The sequence below is a fragment of the Melozone crissalis genome, unplaced genomic scaffold (genome assembly GCF_028551555.1).
Source record: "Melozone crissalis strain CALT ecotype California unplaced genomic scaffold, PUWL_Pcris_2 ptg000009l_1, whole genome shotgun sequence".
In the NCBI taxonomy this organism is placed as follows: Eukaryota; Metazoa; Chordata; class Aves; order Passeriformes; family Passerellidae; genus Melozone; species Melozone crissalis.
In genome coordinates this window covers 11,565,831-11,591,000 of record NW_026535787.1, presented here as the reverse complement: position 1 = coordinate 11,591,000, position 25,170 = coordinate 11,565,831, and the positions used below count along the sequence as shown (strand labels likewise).

The 25,170-nt window shown below is 41.8% G+C and overlaps 1 protein-coding gene across 2 annotated transcripts in view; it reads left to right on the top strand.

Moving 5' to 3' along the window:
* Nucleotides 1-227: 227 nt before the first annotated feature.
* Nucleotides 228-25,170, top strand: part of NRIP1 (nuclear receptor interacting protein 1) — a 69,826-nt gene continuing 44,883 nt past the window's right edge. For both annotated transcript variants that reach the window (XM_054270406.1, XM_054270407.1), the window contains exons 1-2: nucleotides 228-304; nucleotides 6,985-7,069. The gene's annotated coding sequence lies outside the window, so the exon portion shown is untranslated. The remainder of the gene's footprint in view (nucleotides 305-6,984; nucleotides 7,070-25,170) is intronic.

The following is a 25,170-nucleotide window of genomic DNA, read 5'->3' as shown; positions in this document are numbered from 1 at the left end:
AGGGGATGGGATGCGCGTACGTGCGGCGCGGCCGCCCTGCCCTGGCCGGGCGGGGCGGGGGGCGCATCCCTGCTTCCCGCATCCCGCGCTGCCTCCTGCCGGGAGGGCACCAAAGGGTTAAGAAACTTGGCTGGAGAGATGAATGGCGCGGCGCGGGGAGGGGCCGGGCTGCGCCGCGGCGGGCGAGGTGGAAGGCGGAGAGGGAGGATCGCGGCTGCGGGTTAGGCTTTGAAAGTCAGCCTCGCAGGCATTGCAGCAGAGCCCCGAGCCGCGGAGAGCAGCGCAGCGGAGCTCGGCTCGCCCTGTATGTGCGCGGGGATGCGCGGGGCGGGGGGGACGCGCGGGCTCAGCGGTGGCGGGAGGGAGGCGGCGCGTCCTGCCCTGTCCAGCCCTGTCCTGTCCTGTCCTCCAGCCGCGGGGACCCGTCCGTGTGTCCGTCCATCCGCCTGGGCTCCGCCAGCCGCCGCTCCCCCGGAGCTCAGCGCCGGGACCGGCCGCGGCAGCGGGGCGGCGTGCGGCCGGAGCGGCTGCGGGGGGCTCGGGCAGCCCGCCCGGGAGGAGCCGCGGCGGCTGCGGGGTGAGTGCGGCGCTGTTCCGCCGGGGAAATGGCCGAGCGGGGCGGGCCGGGCCGGGGCCGCGCTGCCGGGCGGCGGCACCGGGGAACAATGCCGGGGTGAGCCCGGCGGCCGCCCCGCGGCACCCCCGGCGCGGGCGGAAAGTTTGCCCGGCCGCGGTGGGGTCGGGGGAGCCGCCGGCACGGAAAAGTTACTACTCCGTCCCCCCGGGACCCGCCGGTGTTTCGCCGAGCGCACGGCCGGGCCCCCCTTTGGGTGGGCCGGTGCCAGCGGTCCCCGGGGCCGGGCGCTCCCCGGGTGCGCAGCGGCTGCGGCGGCGCGGCCTCGCTGCCGGGGCTGCGGGCAAGGCCACGCCGCCCCCGCCGCCTCCTGCCGGCCCTGGCGCTGCCCGCCCGCCGCCACCTGCGGGCCCGCAGCCAGCCCGGGGCTGCCGCCGCCGGCCCCGCTCGGCCGCGGCTCGGGCTCGGCTCCCTGCGCCCCCCAAAGATGCCTTCTCATCGCTCCGGGCTCCTTAGGGACGTCGCTGTTTCCCTTCTAGACTAAAGGTTACTTTTCCAGACGTGGTGTGGGTTTTTTTTTTTTTTATTTTTTTTTATTTTTTTGTGTGTGTGTCCCCGAAGCCCTCTAAAGGTGAATTTTAAAATTTTTTCTTCCTCTCACTTCCACCCTTGGTTTTTCCCTACAGAACGTGTTGTTTGAGGCTCTTCTTTCGAAGTGTCAGTGGGTGATTAAGTTGGAAGGTAGTGAAACATAAGGAAACGTACTAGAGGCAAAACGGGGGCAGCGTTGTAGCGAGCAGACAGCCTTGTGTCTGTGCTGCACCTTTCTTCTTCGGTCTTGTGTATCCTGCTGATTTACTGGGCTTTTAATTTAAAGAAGGATTCAGATAAAATGCTTGACACATGTTGGAGGTGTTGGAAAAAACCAGTGGGATTCCTGGCTTTGGGGTTATGTTGTTGTTAAGCAGGCTGAAGTGGAAGTTGTCCTCTTTTGCCTCATCTCTCTGGAATCTGGAGACTATATTATTCCTGGTTTTATTTTGAGGGGACCTGCTGCAGTGTCAGACAGCTCACAGGCTGATTAGAATTTAACTGAGTCATGGCACTATAAATGTTCAGAGATACCGTAAAGCTTTATTTAACAAAGAGTGCGAATCCAATCTGCGAGGAGCTGTGGGGAGGAAGCAGTCACTTGTGGAAGGGGGGATGTGTATTCCTGAGCGAGCAGGGAACATTTTCTTTAATACACAAATGCGATTTGCTGCTTCCAGAGCTGACTGAACACATGAGAGAGTGACACATTAAGATGCCAGATGACAAAAGCTCTCTGAGCTGAGGATATCTTGTGGTTGGGATCAGATTTAATGGCATCTGAGTAATTCTGCTCTATGGGCATGAGTAGCTAACATCTTGGAAGGCAGAAGTTCTCATCGAGAACGGTGCTCAGGCAGCTTTGGGGTTTTTGCTGCTGTGTTCCCAAACTTGTGGTGGAGAAGTTTGACTTGTTGTTCTGTCAGTGGTTCTGAGATAGAGTTGACATGGACTCCAGAGCAAGGCAGCGAGTTAGTCATGAGTGAAATGTGTATGTAAGGGTGTTTGTGTTCTGAGTGTGCCATGGAGGAGGAAGGGAGTAGTGGCTGCTTGTTTTGGGCAGGGGTGAAATCTGACCTGCTGCTAGACTGGCCTGTGCTTCTGGGTTATCTAATGAGCAGGAGCTATCAATGGCTTTCAGGTTTTGTAGGCCATGCATGCACAGAATACAGCATGCAGTCAAATGCCAAACCATGCTGGACTGAGGTTTTTGGGGTTTTTTCCCTTTTAGTCTTTTGGCAGAAAATTGCAGATGAAAACATGCTCTTCCTCTCTGCTTCCCATGCTTGTTTCTTTTTCTGAAGTGAAAGATGTGCTAACCAAAATTTATTATAGTCATAAAAACTATGTTGATAAAGAAGTAAAAGTAAATAGTGTTTTTATATTGTAAACTTAAAAGGGTGATCTAATCACTGGCTGTATCACCTGCAGTGTTTGGGGTAAATTTGTCCTGTAAAAGGCATCAAGAAAAACTTCAAATGATTCAGTTAATCCAAACACGAATTAACTTCATGGTGCTCGTATTTGCCTGTGGTTTTGCTTATTGCAGGATTTGTTTAAAAGAATTGACAAAGTCTTGCTTGCTTAAAGCTTTTTTTGTCTCTTCAGAGTGAACTTTATTTTTCAGGCTTTGAACAGTGGCAAAAAGTTTCTGTAGTGCCAGCTTTATTATCACTAGCAGTGAGAGCTCTGTTAACTTTACCAGGGACAGTGCAGGCCATGGCTACAATAAAAGATAAACCCTGTTCTGCGCCGTGCCAAGCACATGTATAAACTTGCCCAAGGCAAAGCCAGGGAGTTGCATTTCCCCCAGTCAGCTGTCCTGCTCCAGGGCTGTGCTTGACACCTCCTTGCAGAGCTGTCAGAGAAGACATGAAGACCATAAGATCTTTGGATTAGAATCTTAGAATAGCTCTTCAGAGCTTGCCTGTACCTCAAACCCCAAAAGTCTTGTTGGTTGTGTTTCTTTTTCCTGTTTGTGAATGTACAGGGAGTGGAGGGGATCCAGAAGAGAGCCTGGGGAAAGTTGGGGGTTCCCAGCTGGGTGCCTGGTTTGGGGGCACAACCCCTTTTCCATGGGGGGCTTTGGTGGCCACCCCTCCCTTGCGTGGTGCTTGCATCATCTCCCACCTGCTGAGTGATGAGCAGGGGGCAGGGTTAATAGGATAGCTATCCTATGGATTAAAAAGCTTAAATACCCTTTCGGGACAAGAAGTGCAAAGTTTGAGGTATAAATCATTGCTGCTCAGGAGGGCAGGCGATGACAAACAAGCAGAAAGGTAGGTAGGGAGTGAAACCTGAGCAAGAGGAGAAGGTGTGAAAGAATATGCATAAATGTACAAAAAAAGATAGAAAGCATAAATTTGACAGTCTGTCTAAACAGCCTTGAACTAAAGACAAAAAGGTTAATGGTAACAGCATTTGTGGTTTGCTCTTTCTTCCTGCCAACAGGCCAAAACGATAAGAGCAGTAACTCTGAGCTGTGCTGGCCTGCCTGCAGCAAGCAGGGGGGGAAGTGTTTAGCAGGGTTGTGGCATTGCTTTCCCACATTTTGGTGTTAGAGATTCACTAGTTGCATTGGAAAAGACTGAATTAGAGAGCAGCATACAAGGGTTGGCACCCAGTACTTCTATGTGAACATCTGGGATCATGTGAAAACTCATGTGCTTACCAGTGGGAAGATATTCCTTGGGAAAAGTGGGCAGAGAGACTTTGTTTAGAGAGGAATGCCTGCTCTTTAGGGTTTCTGGATTATTTATTTCAAATACTTGGAAATGCTCACAGACCTATTTAGCACTTGAAAGAATTAATTTGGTAATTTATTTGGCTGTCTGTTGCAGGTCACTTGGCTTGATGGTTGAAGAAGGAGAGCAGAAACTAAAACTCATGTAAATAAATATTCATGTGTAGAAAGGGGAAGAAGCAGTTGCTAGACATCTTAGCTTGGGTCAAACCCCTCCTGGCATAGTCTTCTCATACTTAAATTATTATTGGAGCTCATTGCTCTTGTTTAATTGCCTGTCTTGAGTGAAATTTTGTTTTCATACCACTTATTTCCAAATTGCCTTCAGCGGCGGAAAACCAATGTTGCTTGTAGACAAAATCAGATTAAAAGCAGAAGCTACAGATCTTCTGTTTTAGTCACTGGTTTCTAAGAGTGTGAGTTTAATGTAGGAGAGAAACTGGGTGTTGGGAAAGACTTCTGAGAGGATGATCTTCCTCTCAAGAAAGGAAGTTGTGAGGGAGTCCTTGCAGAGAGATCAGGTGCTAGATGTAAAATGTGTTCCAGTCTTGGATGAAACTATTATTTGAAAACAAATAAGGGAGTATTTACTTGCCCCAAAAATAGTCCGTGAAGTTCTATGTTGAAATGTATCCAAGGAAGTAAATCTTGCTTACAGATCTTACATCTTGCTCACAGATGAACCATATTTTTGTTCTCATTGGTCCTAGAGTTGGTATTGTTGTTCTGATTTTTTTTTCCATAGCAAACTTTTAAGATTCACATCTACCTGCTTTCTGCTTCTTCTCTGTGCCCCATCCCACTGTGAAAAGAGAGAGGGAAGGTGAACTGGAAAGGCTTTTCTGTGATGTCAAAAGCAGGGCTTGCCTCAGATGCAGAAAGAAATGATGGTTCTTGCCCCAGGAAATGGCCTTGGTGGTGGTGTTTGTGTTATCACATACCCTGCTTTTGACAGTCCATGAAACAACACAAATCAACATTCCAAAAACTATAAGGTGTGTCAAGTGAGTGGTTCAGATGCAAAGAGTTTGGGAGTAAAATATTACTCTGGAAAAGTTTTTCTTTTCTCTTCAGTTTTTAAAACCTACTAAAGAAATATGGAATTTTCCCCAAAAATAACAAATTCTGTTGTTGTCTTTTCAGTGAACTCTCATAAACCTTTTGTAGTCACTTGGAATAATACAAAAAAGACTGTTGAATGCTGACCTCGAGGAAATCCCATCTATACATTTAATCTTGATGGCAATACTGTATGGAGTGTATTTTTGTGTTTGTTCTGTGTTTTTCCCTACCACATAGCAATCTCTCTTCTCCTGGCACTAAGAATGACTAAGTTCAAAGCATTTTGTCTACATCTATAGTATAGAGCAGTAATACTGGAATTTACTTTTAACTATTTTTAACTATTTTTCTCAAATTCAGGTGGCTTGTTTTTTAATAGCGCTGCTTTCTTCTGCTCTTTGGGACCTCTTGTCCTGTTTTTCATTGTCTATGAAAGATTCCAGATCCAGCTTATTTACCCTTTCAGTAAAATGGAGTTGAGAAGGCTTTGAACTGTGTTTGTTTGTTAGCACCTTTGTCACTGTACCTGTCATTTCTCTGTTAATTTCTACTGTGATGGTAGATCTTTGTTCCTCCCCTTACTAAATACAAATTTTGAGGACTGCGCCCCTTCTGTGGTGCAACTTACCTTTTCATTTTGTTATCTGTGTGGAAGAAGGATTTAAAATAGTGTCTGCATGTAGTATTCCAGGGTATTTACTTATTTTTCAGCTTAATTGGCTCTATTGTTGGGCATCTTTTGTTGGGTCTTGGTGCTGGCAGTAGCCCAGCATGCTGCTGTCATTTCATGTCCCTGCAAGCTTTGAATAGGTGTTTTTTTGGATGATGACCCATTGATCAACACCTGTATCTCTTTTTCTAGTTAGCAAGCACATTGCAGTGGTCAGAGTTGGATGTTTTCTCCAATCTGGCTTGAACCCAGATGGTTTTTTGGAGGGGGAAATGCTCAGATGTGCCCCCAGCACACACACTTCCCACTCTTCCCCTCTATCCTACCCACCTGGATCCACCTGCAGGGTCCTCCATGCTAGAGAAATTCTGTGTTTAAAAAGCTTTTGTAAGCATTTTTCTTTTTGTGGGAACAGAGGCTAAAGGTGTTGAAATAAGGAGAGGAACTCTCCTATTGCCAAGCAGAAGGAGGGAGGGGAAAGTTCAGCTTAATGGTGGGGAAAGTATCTGCTTTTAAATTTTTTAAAGTGTATTTTATTGTATCTAAAGTTGACTCCATGCATAATAAGCTTGCTGCTTTGGTGATAGCCAAAAAAAGACCTTTAATAGTGAGGCTTGTCCCAACAACAAGGCTGAAATAGTAGAAATAAGAATGATCTGGGCTAGCTCTAAGTTTACAACCTTTAACAAAATTTCACTTAAGAATAATGGACAAGTGCTGAGAAGAGCTTTTAAGGTTGGGATTGTAATGAATAACATTCTTTACTTAAACAAAATGGTGTTATATACTATTCTTAAATCTCTCAAAAGCAAATATTACAATTTCAGCTGGTTTATTTTCTTTTTGAACAAATTTTGTTGCATTTAGCTCACCTGTTATACTATACTCTTGTCTTTTCCTTATGTATATGTAAATTAATAGAGGCTCTTTAAAAACTGATTTTGATGTTCATGGGTGCAAGTTTGAAGTGTTAAGCAGTAACCACTACATAGGAAGGAGGGCTTTCATGTCACAGCTGTTTTTTGAATGAAAGGAAGGAAAAGAGGATTCTGGCTTAGAGTTGAATGTGGATTTTGTTCTTGCAGAATAATGTCCCTTAGTACAAGTCTAGACACCATGAGTTGTTTCTACTAGTTTTACTCATGGTTCTGTCTGGAAGATCTTGATTTCTGAAATTTGGAACTATGTTTTTCTTCTGATATGAAAATGTTATTTGCTGTTTGTATTAAACGAAATAAAGCATTGCTCTCTCTTACACCAACAGAAGAAAGTAGATCAAGGCATATTAGGTAGGAAAGAATGATTTGCAGAATTTCATAGGGCAATTTCTGCTGTTCTTTTCAGATCAAGCATGAAATTTTTGAGGAAGACAATTACTGCGTCCTTGGATTCCTGAAGGAAGAGCTTTCCTAATGGAACCACATTCAAGGTAAATAATTTTTGGGTTGTTTACCTTGTGTCTTTGGTTTGGGGTTTGTTCTTTGTCTTGCCAAAGCTGTCAGACAGCTGTGTGCCTTGTATAAGACTTTTAGGATTATAATATGTTTTGAAGTGATAAATGTTCAAGTTAATCCCTCTCTTTTACTGTAAGACTTGGGTTTCTTTTTAATATGTGTGCTGATTAAAGAAAAATAAGTGTTTTTGTAACATCTGAACTTTTTGTGTGTAATTTGCTGTTAAGTTCTGGAGATTTAGCCCACCTGTTTGGTAAGTAGTTAGATAGTGAAGAACTTGATTTACATATAATTTCAGAGTGAAAGAGAAGATTAAATAACACTTTCTGTGTTACCATCTCTCTTATTTTTTAAATAAAACAGATCCAAATTGAGCTTGTGTGGCAAGGGACCGTCACAGTAAAATCATTATTAGATATTACATTACAATGGCTTGTAGACATTTAGCATCGCTGTCATTTGGTTCAGATCTGCTCCCTTGGTTCCCATTTCCTAAATCCTATTTCTCTTTGATACCAGGGAATAATTCCCTGAGTGTTGTCCAGTGATTGCTTATATATATGCACTTTGGTTTGTGAGTCATTTTATTCACTTGAGTAGCCCCACTGTCCTCGGTGGGCCTGCATGCATGCCTAAGAACTTGAGAATGCTGATGAGCATAAAGAATACAATTTGGGCATGTAATGGTTGACAAGCAGTTGTTGTTTTGTTTCTTGTCTCTCTTAGGACTCATTTGCATTGCCTCCAGTGGCAACTTTTGTGAGCATTAGTAGGGAAGGTCTAGAAGCTGGAGGCAGTCATACCAAATCCCAGCCTGCAGAGCTTTCTCATATCCGTTGTAATGACACAGATTGCAGATGCAGGGATGTGTTTTTCTCTTATTTTAAATAATTCCGTGCGTTGCTGGACTTTACTCAAATACAACATTGGTCTGTGTAGTGCTGTTTGAGTATCTCCAACACAATAGAATATGGCCAAGTGAAATCACTATAAAATATATGCACTTTTTAAATTGTAGGGATCTGGCTTTAACCAGAATCAGTGCTTTGGAAACAACCAGAAATTGAGATTAGAAATCTTTTTTTTCCCCACAATGTTTTTTCTATTTGACTTTTTAAAAAAAGAAGTTGAATGTTGCTGCAGTGCATCTTATAGTTGTCTGAGCAATTGTATTTACAGAAAAGTTAATGGTATTACTTGCTGGTCTCAGAATCAGTAAGATAGGCACTTTGGAATTAAAACATAATTAATTAATTAGCACTTTAAAACTGGAGAATTGTTGTCATCAGCAGCAGATGGTCTCTTATACAGCTTTTATAGAACTTAGTAGACAGTGGCTTTTGTGGCAATAAGCCCTTTGAAATCTTTCACATCTTCAGAGTAATTCAGGGCTTTGGTTCAAGATTGTTTCCTGTTTGTAAAAGGAGTTCTTTTTTTAGTCAGAGTTGCAGAAGCATAAACTCTAAAGAAGGATGTTCAGCTTGTCAGTAAGGTGGTCAAGTTAAAGATTTGAGAACATGTTTGTCAGTGTACACATAGCTGGTGATCTCCATACAGTTGGCATTCTGTTTTCTGTTTCTAACCTATATTATAAAGCAGTTATGGGCAGTCATTGTTGGTTTTTTTTGGGGTGGGGAATAGGTTTGTTTACTAGTTATGAGCATTAATTGTGGAATACCTCTGTTGGTGTACCAAGCTTGCTTGCATTCATAAATAGCTTTGTTGTGGAGTCCAGTAGTGTCTTGATCAGGGGTTTATTATTGTCACTGGGATTAGAGTTCTTGTTTAAGTTAGGGTTCTGGACCCTTAGGGTAGGCTTTCTCCAAAAGAGTACTGCTTTAAAAACATATCTGCTGGCCTTGTTGGTGCTGTGTAACCTTTGTGAATTGAGAGATAGTGGAGCAGAAGGCAGCCATGCTTTAGTTGAGCTTGCATAAGAGGAAAAGTGTGTAGCTAGAATGAATAAATTATGTCTTTGTTTAAGTCTGTGCAAGTCTGAGAAACTTCAAAGGATGCAACTCACCTGGAGATGCATATGAGAATTACATACTAATAGTAAGTGTGAGTATCTTGTCAAAGGAACGAGATGGTGACTCAGTGTGAGGAAGGTTGGCAGAGGCAGCCTTTAATTGAGGAGAAATTGGTCACTGTAAACCAATTATGTCTTTTTTTTAATGATGGGTTTCAGAGAATAGCAAATGAGTGCAGTATGATCTTGGCTGATAGCATGTGCTTTTCTTGTTGGATAAAAACCCAAAAGCCTGAGGATATGAAGTTGCTTGCAGAAGTTTGACTTTTTTTTTTTTTCCCTCACCTTCCTCTGAAGAGGAAAAATATCTGGCGTGTTCCACTATGCCAGTGGAAGAAACTCCACTTTTTTGTTGTGAAACTGATCAGTGTTTGAACATATTTTGTCTTTGGGGACTAACACAGGGGTTGGTAACTTGCAAGGTAGAGAAGCATCCCTCACTCTTTCTGCAGCTCGGCATTTAATATTAAAAGCAAACTTTTAGGTTTAACATATTTGAACTTGTACTAGATAGGGTTAATAGGCTACAACAAAAGGTCAAAGCATAAGGCATTAGGCTTAATTAAGGGAGAGCAAGAGTGGCGGGAGTATGTGACAGTTAAATGGGTTTCCCACAGACTAATGTCTGTTACAGTGCAACCATGCCTCAACTTAAGTGGGTTATTTTGTGCAAAGGGCAGCCTCGATTAGCAGTTTGACATGCCAGACGTTTCTGGCCAATCCCATCTGTTTTGGAGGTTAAAAAGCATACCTTTATGAGCTGATAGATTGATTTGTGTGCCCGTCTGGTAAAGATTAGGAGTCCAAGGCCGATGCTGTAAATGCCAGTTATAGAATATTGTACTTTCTTAGGCGCTCTTTGTTTGAACTGTGGTGCAATGGGGCCAACAGCTCCACAAGTGACCGCACACACGGCAGGGTGAGAGCTGGGAACCAGAAACACTTGGGGAGGAACATTTCCTCCTTGTTCCTCCGTGTTCCTCCGTGTTCCTCCTTGCTCAGGGCTGTTTTGCATGGGAGCCTGTAGGCTTTGGGCGTCCCGCAGCGCTTTCCTTGGAAGGGGAATCTGGTTTAGCACATTCCCAAGTCGGGCTCACACCTTTTCCTTGCTGCTGCCCAGAGCTCACCTGTCGCAGCACGAGCACTCCTGCAGTTCCAAGCACAGCTGGCTGCAGGACAGTTTTGGTACATGAAAGGTTCCAGCATTTGTCTGAACTCATTATGCTGCCTGTATCCTTCCTGCTCTGCTGTTGAACTGGGACGATACATGCGTATTCTGTTGTTTTTCCTTTGTAGCTCTTGCTTTCAGGATAGTTTTTCTGATTGTGTCATGAGGTTGCCTTAGAAGCCTAAAATAAAATAGGTAGCACAATAAGTCTTGACTGTGTTTCTCGTCATCTTTATGACTTTGTAAAGTCAAAGCTACATTACTATTAATATAAGACTATTAATAAATCGTTGATGCAATAAAACTGTTTTTGATAATGTTCAAGGTTCATACACAGTTGAAGGTGATTATCCTATTTTAAAATCAAGTAGAGGTCAGACTGTATTGTAAGATAACTGACTGTGGCCCAAATGGTATGTGATGGCTTCAAGTCAAATGACAGTCCTCCTCACTTTAAATATATACATGGCTTAGAAATAAATTGTTAACTTATATTGCATTTTATATAAGATGGTGATTAACTTCAGTTGCATTTTGTGAAAAGCAGGGAGATATATGCATTGACCTAAAAGTCATGCTTAAAGCTCTGATTTTTAAGGCACTGTTTAAGGATTCCCTGTTCTGTCTCTTTTCCATTCAAGCAGTGACACTTGTAGCTAAATATAACTGAGACGTATTAGAGACAAATTAGCATTTGGCACCCTGCGTTTAGCATTTCTATGTTAATTTTTAGAAGTAGTCACCTGTCTAAAGTTTCTTGGTTTTCTCCTTGCAAATGTGATTATCTTTCCCTTCTTCATTTAAAGGAAAATGAAATTGGATGATAGCAATGATATGCTATTCATACTGAAAAGATTCCGTATATCTGAGTTACATTTTTTCTGTGGCAGCTGTGACCTGTTCCTAAAGAGATTTCCTAATTTGCCAGTAACTTGTCTTCACTTTAGGAAGCTCTGTAAGAGTCACCCTAGTTTTTCTTTTTTCCTTGTGAATGTCTCCTCTTTTTACTTCTGTTTGAAATGCCTAGAAATATTTACAGTGTCCTTTAGGATGAGCAAGGCAACATCATTATCTTGCAGTTTATTTAGTAACATGGAGCTGAAATGGGCATATGCAGCATCATGTTCTCTATGGAATAATATCTATTTAAATGATTTGGATCTAATACATATTTACATGAAAAAACGTCTTGCCCTTCTCTGTGGGGAGAGAAGGTGAACAAGCATAAATTTTATAATACTCATTGCTTCTCTTGCACTAAATCACACTTAAATTGCAGAAGGTTGCTGGCTTGAGAGTTGTATAAAAAGTGCTTTGCTAGTAAAGTAGGGTGCAGGGAGATTTATCTAATTTAATACTAAGAAAATGTTGTCAGCTGCAGTGTATCAATATTGGACTGCCTAAATCCAAAAGCTGTACTTTAGATTTTTGTATATGTATATTTGTAATAATTTCATGGTTATAATACACAAAATGTAGTCCTGAAATGATCCATCAGTGCAGCGTGCATGTGTGCTCCATTCTGGCTAATTTGATTGCTATTGATCATATCTGAGCCATTATCTAATATCTTAGGAATGGATGGACTGTGTCTATACTTTTCTGCTGTTTCAGGGCATGTCATACTTTATGAAGTTTCTTGCAACAGTCATTGTTAAAAAAGTTTTTTGTAATTGCTGTTTGAGCATTATTGGCATTTCCCACTCTAAGTGTAGCATGGATGAAGCAATGAAGGTGTTAATGTAGCATTCTAAAAGTTGCAAACTTGTCAGCTTCCCACGTATAAAAGCACTATACCAAATATTCAGTAGTTCTCAGTGATATGGATGTATTTTTTAAAAGTGTATTTTATGTTGTGCCTTTCATTTAGAATATTATAAAACATTTGCATAAGGTGTTCCTACAGCTGGATTGGCCATTAGGCATTAGAAACAATTCTGAAATGTCCATTGCTTTTAACTTTGCATAGTCCTCAAAAAAAAAAAGAAGGAATGGACTCTATCTTTGGTGTTTTAGAGGATTTGCTTTTTTGATCTAATTGATGAAAAGTGAGTACTTGATTGGTATCCCTGACCCTTTGCAAAGTGGGTTAGAAAGATGCTGCACAATCCTTGTGAACTGGCCGACTATGGATTTCTCCTTATTTTAGATTTCCATACTCTTTGACCTTGTAGTTGTTGACTTTGGTCTGGAACAATTTCAAAGTCATGTAAATGAATGTAATTAAGGTATTGCTTATCATCCCAGAGAGTTCACAATGATGCTTATTGGCTAGAAAGGTTTGTTTACTTAATATGGAAGGTTAATAGAAGGTTAAATTTTACTGTGTAAAATGGCTTCATAATGTTTTTATTTAGCAGCTGAAGAAAATAGTGTTTGAAAAGGCAAATAATAGTTTTATTTGACCTCCATGTGTTTCCTGGAGCTTGCATTATTGGGAAGATTTATCTTCATTGCATAGTCTTATTACAGTTTTCCTTTCTCCTTGTTTTACAAAGGGAACCTCTCAGAACTATTTGGAGGCCTTTGTGTACAAAAGGAGCTACATTAAGGAAGGAAGTGCAAAAATGTTTGACAATAATTGCTATAAGTAGTCCATCCACTTCCACCCTGTCTTTTGTTCCCCCTCCCTGTTTTTGCCAGAATGAGATTCAGGCTTTGTTCTTTGGTGCTCCTTTTGTCTTTATTCCCACTGCTGCAGAAACACGGTGAGAAAGCAGCATGAAACAGCAGGGAAGAACATCAAGATACTGGTTTCTGCCTTCATTTCTCAGGCAATAGGAAGAGCTGGGCCTAGGCCTCTATTTTCTTGCCAGTAGCCTTCAACTTTGTTTGACTGTAGTTGTTTTGCTTATCACTTATGGAAAAAATTGCTTGCCTGAGTGGGTTGTTGTTTTTTTTTTTTTTCTCCCTCCACTCAGGAGTTTTTGTAGTTGGCAAAGAGATGAGTACGTGACAAGTGTCATGCTAAACAGAAGAAAAAGACCTCAAAAAACTTTTTCCCACACCTTTTTTGTCTCATGGTGTTTTCCTAGGATTGCAGCTTCCTGATGGAGAAGCAGACATCCCTGCTGGGTTGGGGGGCCCAAGCAAGGGTGTTCTGCCAGTCCTACAGTGGACAAACCTATGTGAAATGTGGACACAACTGTCTGCTCAGATTTCTGGATCCATTTGGGCAACAAGGACTACTGGCTGTGTTTACCTTATTTTGCAGAGCAGTTGGGTTTTGTCATTTCTCTCATCTAACAAGAGAAGCATGTGGGCTCCTCACTGTTGAGGTAGCTAACTTTCTTCTGGTTACTTGAATTTTATATGCTAAAGTAATTATGCAAATGAGAATATCCTTCAAATGCTCATTAATTCAATAGGTAGTCTTATTTGATTATTTCTAGATTGTGGAGATACTGAAACTCAAAAGCACCCCTTGCCCTCCTAGTTTTTGCAAGAGCTGAAGGTTTCAGGTTCTATTCTCTTCTTCCAAAGTGTGAAGATAGGACAGTAGCTTGTTTTCTCTTGAATTTATATTAACAACCATAAATTGAAACGATCTAAAGGTGCTTTCAGAAGGTGGATAGCAAAATAGATGTGAGAAAGATAAGCTGAAGTTCAAAACCAGAATATAATGATCCAAAAGGATTGGGGGTGTTGGGGAGGTGGAACACCACAGATAAGTGTGAAATCCTTCAGTTTCGAAATCAGGAGTGGTGCTGTTGAGTGCTCCAAGTCCGTCTCCATATGATCTTGAAATTTCACCAGATTTCAAGATCATATGTTAAAGTCCTAGAACTCCCAGAATAATGGTTCTCTAGAGATGCATGGCTATGGGGAGGACAGGCAAAACCAGCAGAAAAAATCCCTGTAATCCATTACTTTGGATCCTATTAATGAAAAATAAGGGAAGAATCTATGCATCTTTGCCATTCAGTTTAGCTTAGCTAACATACTAAAAGCACAACTGCTCCAATCTGGTAAACAGTGGCTATGTAAGAGTGCAGAATTTCATGAAGAAAAATTTCTCTTGCCTCTGGAACTCCAAAGGATTGTTTCAGCAATCTGCCCTGGTCCTCTGACTTACTGATGTTTAGATCTCTGCTGACTTAAATTTTATCCTGCTGCAAAATAAATGCAAAAAGACCATTTAATAAACTGTGCTGATAGTATTTTGTAACCTCTTTGCACTCCCTCACATAGGTTTAACTGTTGAGATGAAAAGATAACAAGGTTGTGCAGAATCACATTTGCTGTTTACTGAACTCTGGCTCGTCTGTAGATTACAATATCAAACATGAAAGTTTGAGCGTGTCTGGTGGATACAGCTCTTGAGCACAGCTGTCTGGAGTGCTTACTCACAAACCTTTTTTTTTTAAAGCTTGTTTGTCATATGCCCAAGGCTATCTGAGCATGCATATGACCCAACTGGTTTTTGATCTGAAATGCATAAAAAGGTCACTTTGCTGAACTTTATCTTCTGGACCTCAAGTTTTACCATTAGTGATACTCTACTGTGAATTTCCTACATGGAAAAAAGGATCTGTTCAGTGTGCCCTTCAGGCTTTCCAGGCAATTTCACTTTTGCCTTACCCTGCTCTGCTTTTGTTTTCAGAGTATTCTAACACTTGATAGAGGAAGTGAACAGTATTTGGACACTATTTTTGGGGTAATGCTGAGTATTTTGGGTTGCAGTGCTGTATTCCTCTAGCTCTGATGTCTTGTCCAGGGAAATGTCAGCTGTATTCTGTCTATTCTGTCTCTGCAAAACTGAACTTGAGCATTTAGGCAGGTCTTAAAATATCCTCTTTGTGCTGATGATCACACCACTTCTGTGTCTTCTACCTTATGACTTTGTTGTTACTTTTTGAGGAAAAATTGTGCATGCTTCACAAGACACCAGGAGCACAAAAACAATCAAATTTCCTCTGTTCTGGCCTTCTGGGGATATCATAGGCCACTGCTGCTCTGCTTCTTAAGTAGATTTGGAGCCTCTGATACCAGCTACTCTTTTGGATAATGGACTGTACGAATTTAACATATAAGCATGCTCACCTCCCTTTTCTGTCCTCTGTAAAGGTCACTGTACAGGAGGGAAAGTTGAGTCATGGGCTATAAACACTTGGAGGTCTGCTATCTGATCTGATTTTTGTTAGCTTATTGCTTGGTGCTGTGGCAGGTGGACTTTTTCAGGTTTATCCGTGGTGGTGCTGCTGACCCTGGTGACCTGCTCCGTTCCTGAGCAGAAGGTCCCTCCCCTGCAGGGGGATGGCACAAACCAGGCTGTGTCATCTCCTCACTCCCTTCTGGACCTCGCTGAGCAGAGAGAGTTGCTTGGAGGTGCAGCTGTCCCATGGGTGGTTTTGGTTGGTTTTTTTTTTAATCTAAAAACTTCCCCATGTCCCATGGACATCGTCTTCAGGATTCAGAAAACTTTGACAGTTTGTCCTGCATTGTAGAAATAGCAGTGGTTGTTCAAATAATTCAGGAAAGTAATTTAAGATACTGCAATATTTCTGAGTATTGCAGATATCACGTAGATAGGAGAAATACTATGTGAAAGGGCATGTAAAATAGGTATAGTAGAACTGGTGATACTGGGAACAGCAAATACTTCTAAGAGTGAGTGAGAGGGAAGTAATGGATGGGAACCAGTTTTACCGTTCCTGAACCCCTTCCATCTATTTGGGATGAAGCACCTACTGTGATCAGCTTTTTAGGTGTTTTCAATTTAGGGTTTATGTTTTGTTGGTTGGTTTTCAATCCCAGTGTAGATTCTGAAGTTAAGATATCAATCAAATGACTTCATACATTCTTGTTTTGAAGAATTAGGGCAAAAAGCCACTTTATGGCATAATTGAACTTGTAGTGATGCAATTTACTTGTAGAAATTTTAGGGAGAAGAATGTATTGATAGAAGTTTGGGAAGGGAATTGTGTTTATTTTGCATGCTTTTGAGTCTTTCTGGTAAGTGAGAGCCTTATTCTTTCTGGGTGAAATAGGTCTTGCTTGGATGGATCAAATGTGAAATTTTTAAGTATCATTTGTGGAAAAATTGTTTGGAAGCTACTTATGATTTTGAGAGTTCAAATAATGCAATGCTCTTCAGTTGTAGTACATAGAAATGAGATGGAGAAACAAACACATGCTTACCTTTCAGCCTGCATAAACAGCCTTGCTAATTAAGATAAGGGCAAATACCCTTCCTAGTTTCCTTTTTGATTTAATCATTAGACTACATTAAAAATGTGTAAACATAATTCGTAAACTCACTTTCCTGAGTTCTGACTCCCTGTACATGTGCTGGTGTGTTCCTATATTTGTTATTTACAAGTGAGTCTCTTAAGATAGGTAGAAATAGCTGGTAATTACCAAAGTGAGATCACAGAAGAGAAGAAGGTGTAATATCTGTGCTTTTATTAGCTCTCCTTGGCTACCAGATGTGTGCTTTTTAGTCTTTGCAGATTACTCGTGTGTAATGTGGAGATCATGCTTTTTTCTGGAAATGCAGAAGTTTATTTGAGGAGTTCAGAGGCCATGATATGGCTGGGAGACTTGTCTGGATTTGACCTGCGTTGGGTATTTTGATATGCTGTGGTCTGTGGGCACAGCTTCCTCTCAGTTTACAAGTGCTGTTTACCACTCCTTGGGACTACACACGTAAATAACAGAAGTCTGAACTAATGTCAGATTCAACTTTAGTCCACAGAAATTGCTCATTGAGCATCTTATGAAAAGTTTCTGGTTAAATCCCTACCCTCCTACCTTTTAATCACCATTACATTGTTTTGGTTGTTTTTTTTTTTTTCCCCCAGCTGTTTTTAAGGGGAATGGGAAGAGCTGGCTTAGTCTAAAGCAACTTACTACTCCTGAAATAGTTCACACTGACATCAGTGGTTGTCTGAAGTCTGTTTCCTTTCAAAAGATTTGTGATGTATACAGACTTTGCAGGTACAAGACCTTTCTAAATAAAAGCATATAAACAGGCTTGGGTTAAAATTGTCACACTTGTGAGCTAACATAGCCAAAGCTGTAGAATTATTTTTGGTGAAAAGACCTGCCAGAAGGTATAGTTATGTATTTATCCTGTGAAGTCTGGTGGGTTTATTTTGTTAGAGAGATATTGTCAAATCTAAGTGTGGGCTGGTTACTTTATGGATGAAGGCAGGTATGCTTATTTATACTCTTTTCCTTGAAAGTTTGGGAACAGCTGTTTTTTCCCTCCTTTTTAAGCCTTGCAGCATTTAATGAGATGGCTTTAAGTCATCATCTACTGTGACAGAAAGTGCAGTAATAGCATGCCTGCTGTAGGAAGTTATGGCTCTTGCCCTGTAAGTGCTGTGCCCTGTTCCTCTCTACAGGCTCCCTATCCTTGTGTTGTTTTTCTCTGCTTTTAGTGGGAAAGGGTGGGATGCAAACCTGTGGCAGGCTGACTTCCATGTCCTTGCAGCCTTCAGTGGTGGAACAGACTCAACAGGGATATCTGGGCAGAGAGAGGGTGAGAAGTGTCCAGACTCAAGTTTAAAAATTAATCTAGGAAGGACATTCTAAAAATAGGTTGGAGCATGTGAACATATAGCTGTGAGAGAGGGAACGTGAAATATTTTGGTCCTAAAAGAGGCTTTTTAAAGGGATAGCTGTTTGTATCTCTTTCAACATGCCAAATTTCATGTTTCTGGTGCTTAAAAATATTTATTTTGTTTTTAAGGGAAACCTGTCCTGGTTTGCTTTCAGTGCTTCCTGCTGTCATAAGCTTTGACACTGAGTGTGAGAGAGCATCAGGCTTAAATGGAACACACCTAAATTTAGGGGAAATAGCCCCACTGCCTGCACAAAGTGAGCACTATTTTAGAGGTAAAGGTTGAGCTTGTGACCAGTTCACACTGTTTCTAATATGCTAACATTTGTTTTAATTGTTCCTTTTAGTAGCTACATTGCAGTAATTGTGCCCTTTCCAAAGAGGAGTCACTCCCTTAACCCCATACCAGGTACTGATTTCAGGGGGAGCTTACATGAAAATTAGTGAAAGTGTAGGGTCTTCTGTGAGTTGGTGGTTTGGGTATTGTTCTTTCCTTTTGCTAGAAGAACCTAGGGGGCAAGGTTGGTGATTCCACCCCCAATTCTGTCTGTGGTTTTAATTTCCTATGCTAATGAGTGTTTTGTAACACAGGAGCACAGAAATGGTGGCTGGAAATAGCACTCAGTTAGTTGTGTTTTGGAGCAGAAAGCCCCATGCACACACTAAAACAGGGTAAGAATGGGACTGTTAAAATTGGACAGGTTAAAATGTGTGGGATATTAAGTTGGCCAGAGCATCCAGAAGGGAAGTCTGAGACAAGAGAGCCATCCCAGGGTCCCACAGGTTTATGCCAGCATTACTTCAGTTTAGCACTGACAAACACCTGGTTTTAGTTGCATGGAGACATTATTTAACAATAGAATACTTAACATTGCTTAATATAGCTTAATATTATAACTTAATAATAACTTAATATTCTATTTAACAATAGAATATTTAACAATATTTAACAATAAAACTGGAAAAAGATGCTTGCATAGAACTAGCAGGAAGGGCAACATCTTCGTGGCAGTGCATTGCATGAGATTAGCCTGTGGAGGAAACAGGACAAAACCAAGGCCAGGTATGACAACAGGTAACCCTCTCACCAGACAGGAAAAAAAAATTTCTGTATTTAGAAAAAAATAGAGCAAATAGCCTTTATTTTGATTTTTATGTTTATGTCTCTTCTTGCTAGACTTGGAGATTAGAAGGCAGCTGTGTTTTAGTCTGAGAAATTAAAGTACCTCTCTTACTTGGGCTCATCAGGAAGCTCTGCTACCTGTGTGAATGAATGGTGAAATCAGAATTCAGTGTTACCAGTGGCACTGGTCTAGCCCCAATAAAGAATTTTCATTTTATACCACTGTCAAATAATGAGGGATTTTACTGGCATTGCACATGTGAGGGAAATTTTGGGCATATTCACTTAATTAGATATGGAAATACAAGAGAATAGCAAGAGTGACTCCTTACAGATAAAGACGAAGTGCTCAGATTGATACTAAGCTCAGTTTCAGTCCTGCCACTTCACTGGTACAGGCAGGGCTGTGGTATTGCCCTTATGGGAGCAGTTTTAGAGACATGCAGTTATTTGTTCATATTAAAAGCATAAATGTTTGTGCCATCTTCATTTCCTGAGCCCGCTGCAGGATGAGAAAATAGAGTGGTGCTACTGATCAGAGTTGGAGAGCTGGGGGATGTCTGAGGAAAGCTTTGCATGAGAACACAAGTGGGAGTGGAGAGACTGAAAATGATGGTTATTTTACACATTTTATTGCTGCCTCCCTCCTCAATAGGCTCACCTGAGCCTCCTTGCAGGTAATCAAGAACAGCAGCAAGAGTTGGGTTCAGTAAAAGTTAATAAATTAAATGAGTAACATATGTTAGGTGATTCTCTGAACCAAAAGGTGACTGTTGCTTCTGAGAGACTGTGTCAGTGTTTGAAGCTTTCTAAGCCCTCTTGATTTTGTCTTCATTTTCCAGTTTTATTTATTTTTAGCACTTCTCCAAAGTAAAGAAGGCACAAATAGAGAATGTTTCTGAATCAGGTTTATGAGATACTCTGCTCCAATTTTGCTAAAGGAAATTTTATTAAAGCACAAGCCCTGACTCATCAGTTTTACATTCTTTCTTTGTAAAATAGAACTCTGCCATGGTTAATAAATGACTGTTCTAGCCTAGTATTGGATGAAAAGGCAGATATTGCTACAGTAACTTCTGCATGCATCTCGTAATCGAAACTAATTCAAACAAACAAAACCAACTCACAAAAACAAAAAAGAATTTACAAAGACCGCTCATTTCCACCTTTAATCTGTGCAGCTGAGCTGTCTGCATTAGGAATTTCTGTAGGCAACCCCTGGTGTTCAAGAGCTTTGCTCTGAAGACTGCAGGAGACCTGTCAGAAAGTACTGATGCCCTTCTGTGAGTGAAGGAGTAGAAAAAGCACAATTGGATATTTCCAAATCAGAAAAACCTTTTGAAAAGTCTTAATAGGTTATCAACATTTTGGTGACTAAAAATATGGTATAAAGTCACGGAATGTGTTGGTTTGGAAGGGATCCATAGAGTTTGCTGAGTGTGAGTCCCTGCTCATCACAGGATTACCTAAACCACATGATGAGAGTGTTATCCAGAGGCTCCTTGAACTCTGGCAGCCTTGGTGCCGTGACCCCTTCCTTCCCTGGGGAGCCTGTTCCAGTGAGTGTCCTCTCAGTGAACAGCCTTTTCCTGGTATCCAAATGGGCATGGATGGGGAAGATCTCTCCAGTCCATAATTGCTGGGAGGATCACCAGACTTTCTCCAGTAACACAAGTAGACTGTGGTGCTTCCTCTTGGCATACATGGAGGAATGCTATGCACTTATTCCTACAAGTGCTTTTAGGGTTAATTTTAATTGTCATAATATTTGAACATTTTATGCCTTGCCTGCATCTTTTCCGTAAAGTAGAAAAACCACCTCAGCTTCTTAAGTAAATATGTTTTAGTTGTATGTTTTGTATTTGGGTTGTGTTGTTGTTGTTGATTTGATTTTGATTATTTAGTTTTAAATGGAACTGGCGAAGTTTTTAGAAAATTATCCTTGACATAGCTTTGTACTTGGCCCCAGACTGTTATTTATAAAATTTTGGACAAAGTGCTAGTTATTTTTACTGGCTAAAGAGCTTGTATGTGGGGAAAGAAAGCCTTTTTATGTTTTCATTGGACTAAATAAGCTGTCAGCGGTCCATGGTACTGCACCTGCTGTAACTGTTGAATAGTTCCATTGACTGGTAAGTTCCTTTTCTCAAATATTGTTCCTGCTTTGAGGAGTTATTTTGACACCTGTATTTTTAAACTTTTGAATAAAATAATACAAATACTGTTGAACTTTCTGTAGACTTTAGGTTTTCCAGCTGTGTTTGGGTCTATATGAGGTTATCAGGTCGTGTGCTAAATATTAGCTCTGAGTCTGCTGCCCAAGTATTGTATTACAGTACTGTAAAGAAGTTTTATAACAATACAAATGGGCACTTAACCCATATTGCCTTTGCAGAGAACTTCAAAAACTGGAGTCAGACTCTAATCACATACAGTTATCTATAATAAAATTATTATTTCTGGCACTTGGACATCTAAAAAGCATTAAGATTCAGCAGTTCTTAAATGCAAAAGAAAATATTGATTACAATTTGGAAACCTTCTATGAGTTATGGAGCACAGCTATGTATTTTCATCTTTTGCTCTTTAAAAATTAATTTGTTCCTTTTATGCCCGTTGTATAAAAGGCTGTGTGTTCAAGGTGTGTGGATAAGTAAGATGAGCCCATAGTTGTTTTCTCTTTCAGCTATATGAATTGTGAGGGCTCATGGAGTTGTTCCTTCTTGTCATGAACTCATTATGTACCTGAAAATGGTCTTCATCTGCTGCAAGACATTTTCAGAAATACTTGGAAGAATATATGGAAGGACATACCCTTCACATGGTAGCAGTTATTCCAGGATCCGACCTCCTTGGCATTGGATTTTCTGGGTAACTGAGAGTCACCTGGTCCTGTGCTCTGGTCAATCTAAAGATGACTTGCTTTTCCAGGTAATCTTTCCTTTCCAGCTGGACATGGCACATGCTTTACCTTCAGAGTGTGTAGAGATAAAAGAAGCAGCCAACAGAGATAAAGCAGTAAAGGCAGGTGCTGCAATAGTCTACCAGCCTCTGGAGCATTTCACATGTCTTTTTATCTGAGTGTTTTGTAACTTGCTGGTTTTCTGAGGTAGGCACAGCCAGCAGGCCCTCATGAGGACACAGAGGAATGCTCTCAGAGGTGGCTGTCCCAGGGGCTGTCTGTGACTCTGTGACCCCTGTGTGAGGCTGGGAATCGCCATTCCTTGGTCAGTGCTCCCCTGCTCAGGCCGGGGAGGAGCAGCAAGAACACGCTGGGGCAGTTCTTCAACAGCTGCCTGCCTTCCTTTTGGCTTCTGGGTACAATTCAAGGTTTTGGCCTCGGTTACTTTATGCCTAATGTGACTTGAGCTCTGGCTTCTCTTTTTTTTTTTTTTTGATCCAACATAGCAATTAATGTCAACTGGGATACTTGACCTAGATCATGCTGGTTTTTAATGTCAAGCAGCCATTGGCAGGAAGTTCTTTGAGAAGCACTGCTGCCTGTGGAATGTGCTCCCAACCTGGGCTGCTGGGGTCGGCTTGATGGGCAGGCTTTGTGCCAGGCCTATCTTGTTTCTTTGCCTATGGAGATGAGGAATGGCCCATTGCTTCTCCTATCTCCTTTGCCCCTGAAGGAAAGCAGGTTAATGTGGGTTTATAATCACTGCACCAAGGTTTTTCCACTTGGAGCCATGTGGGAAGATAAGTGAAATATATGTGAAAGAAAAAATAGCATATGTGCCTTAGTATGGAAGGTTTTTTTTCCCTGAGAGAATTTAATTGAATGTTTTGCATGAAATGAAAGCAAAAGACGTTTCCTCACACAGACTAGTTTAAAAGTATGGCAAGTTAAATTTAGATAAGTGCTATTTTCTTTCAGCTTTGTGAAAGACTCTACAGCCAGGCATGGAAAGTTTCCTTCCTGCTGGGAGAGATTTGTCAAACCACTAAAGCCATCACCGAGTGCTCTAAGCTTAAAGCAGCATCTCCAGGTTTCACAGCTGAGCAGGCTGTAATAGGGCCCACTTTGCCCCAGGGGAAGGTGTTTGGTGAGTTTTTCTTAGCTGTGCCATTCGTTGATCAGTTGTTGAAGCAAAATGTTCAGCATCAAAAGCAGTTTTGAGGAGGAGGGATTTTGTCTGGAGTGCTACATGGCAGCTGCATGCCAAAGCTGAGCTTTGGAAGAGCTGTTGGAATATAAATACAGTCACAACTTTGGCCTGGAAAAGCTCTGTTCTACAACTGCTGGGAGATGTCTGAGGGTTTGTTGGCAAATGCCCAACAGCCAACCGAGATGACTCTGGTTGTGGAAGGATACGAGGAAGGAAGAGGGGAGATAAATTTCATCTCAAGCAACTGAGACTTGTTAGTTCAGTGTGGAACCAATTTCTAGCAGTACATCAATATTACATCTCTCTTTGTTCAGGTGGTACACTGCCTGGCCCTACAGGATGAGGGAGTTCAGCTTGCCATGTCTGCTTTGGACAGGATAGGAAAAAAATCACCTACCTCCCTTTCCTGAACATATTTTAACCCTTTTCCTGTCAGTCCGGATTCTGGAGAGCTTTGGGAATCTGGTTTAGGAGGAGAAGGAAGTAAGGGGAAAAAAGTTACTTGTTTCTGGGAAAGGTGAGGAAATAAATCAGAAGTAGAATTAGGGAACTTGAGAATGTTTATTACTTTAGTTCTTGTCTATGTAGTAAAAATGAGGACTACAAACAAAAGTAAGAGATAATGGAGATGATAAACCTGAGCAGGTGGCTTGTTTCTAAGTCAAATGAAGATTCACAGGTTTCAGCAGATACTGGGTAGTATTTTTAAGTGTAGGACAAAAGGAAGAAGGTTTAGGAAATTGAGAACTTAAGGAAATAAGGTAGAAGAAAATATATAGGTCACACCTAAAGAGAGAGATCTTTTGTTAAGTCTTTTTTGAAGACTGGCAACAAAGAGTGTCTGTGCTGATGAGAAGAATTGCTATCCAGAGTCAGGCAATTCTTGTCACATCTGAGAGGAAAAGTACTGAAGGAATAAGTGCAAGCTGACAAATAATGTTGAAATAAACACACTAATAGGAATCATGTAACTGAAAGCAGTTACATGAAGGACTGGTGTTACCTGGGATCAGGCACCCACTTTATTGAGTGGGAAATGCTGGGAACTTGCACAAACAGTGCTTTGTTACAAATTTTTAAACTGAGAGGAATAAGCTGATGTTAGACAGTGTGGGTTTTGTCTCACCTGTGTTATTAAGGTCTAACTCTTGGAGGGAAAGCCCTGAATGTACCCAGCAAAGAGAAACAGGAGTCCTGGAGAACTGTCGGGTGAGGAGCAGGAGCTGGCACTCGTAGGATGTGATTCATTTGACCTCCTTTTGACATGTTCTGTAGGAGGAGTTCAGTCCAAGAGCTGAGTTCTTCCCATGGGTTGTACAGGGAGGCCAACATGACCTGTTCGGATACAGACACCTACCCTGTAAACATCTTCATTTGGTCAAGTGAATCCTGGCTTGGCATCCACATCTAAGAATGGGGAGAGAAGGTTGCTCTGTTATTATGGCTTGTGGTTAGGTGTCAAATGCCCTCCATCCTACCTGAGTAAAGACTCAGCACCTCTCCACAATGGAAGCTGGCATTCCAGGGCCTCCAGAGGTCTGCCCAGGTAGGGCCAGCAGTTCATGGTGAGGCATTGCGAGGGCATGGCCCTTGTGCCACCTCTGCACGGGCAGCCTGTGGTGACTCCTTGCTCCTGTGGTGTTGGTGCCCATGGACACCAGGGGTGGATCCCAGCTCTGGGGGCACAGTCCTGGTGAGATGGGAGTGAACCTGGGCAGTTCCTCCAGCTCTGGAGCAGGGGGAACTTCCAAGAGCTGGGAGCAGTGGCTGTGAGGTGTGCCCATGGCAGTGAGTGATTTACAGGTGAGCCTGTGCGGGGTGACAGGTGAGCTCCACGGGGACACTGCCATGGAGAGCAGGGTCTGTGCTGGTGACAGCCCTGGTGCTGCCTGTAAATCACCCCAGGCATGCCTGGTGGGCCATGGGCAGCTCATGATTTATTGAACCTGGCTCCTGGGTGGGATCAGTGTTGCCCTGCGTTGTTCAACAGAGTCACATAAAACATGAGAGCTCTGGTTTTGTTGTTACTAAGTCAGTAGTTTTGGACTATAAGATGTTACCATTGTGTTGTTTCTAT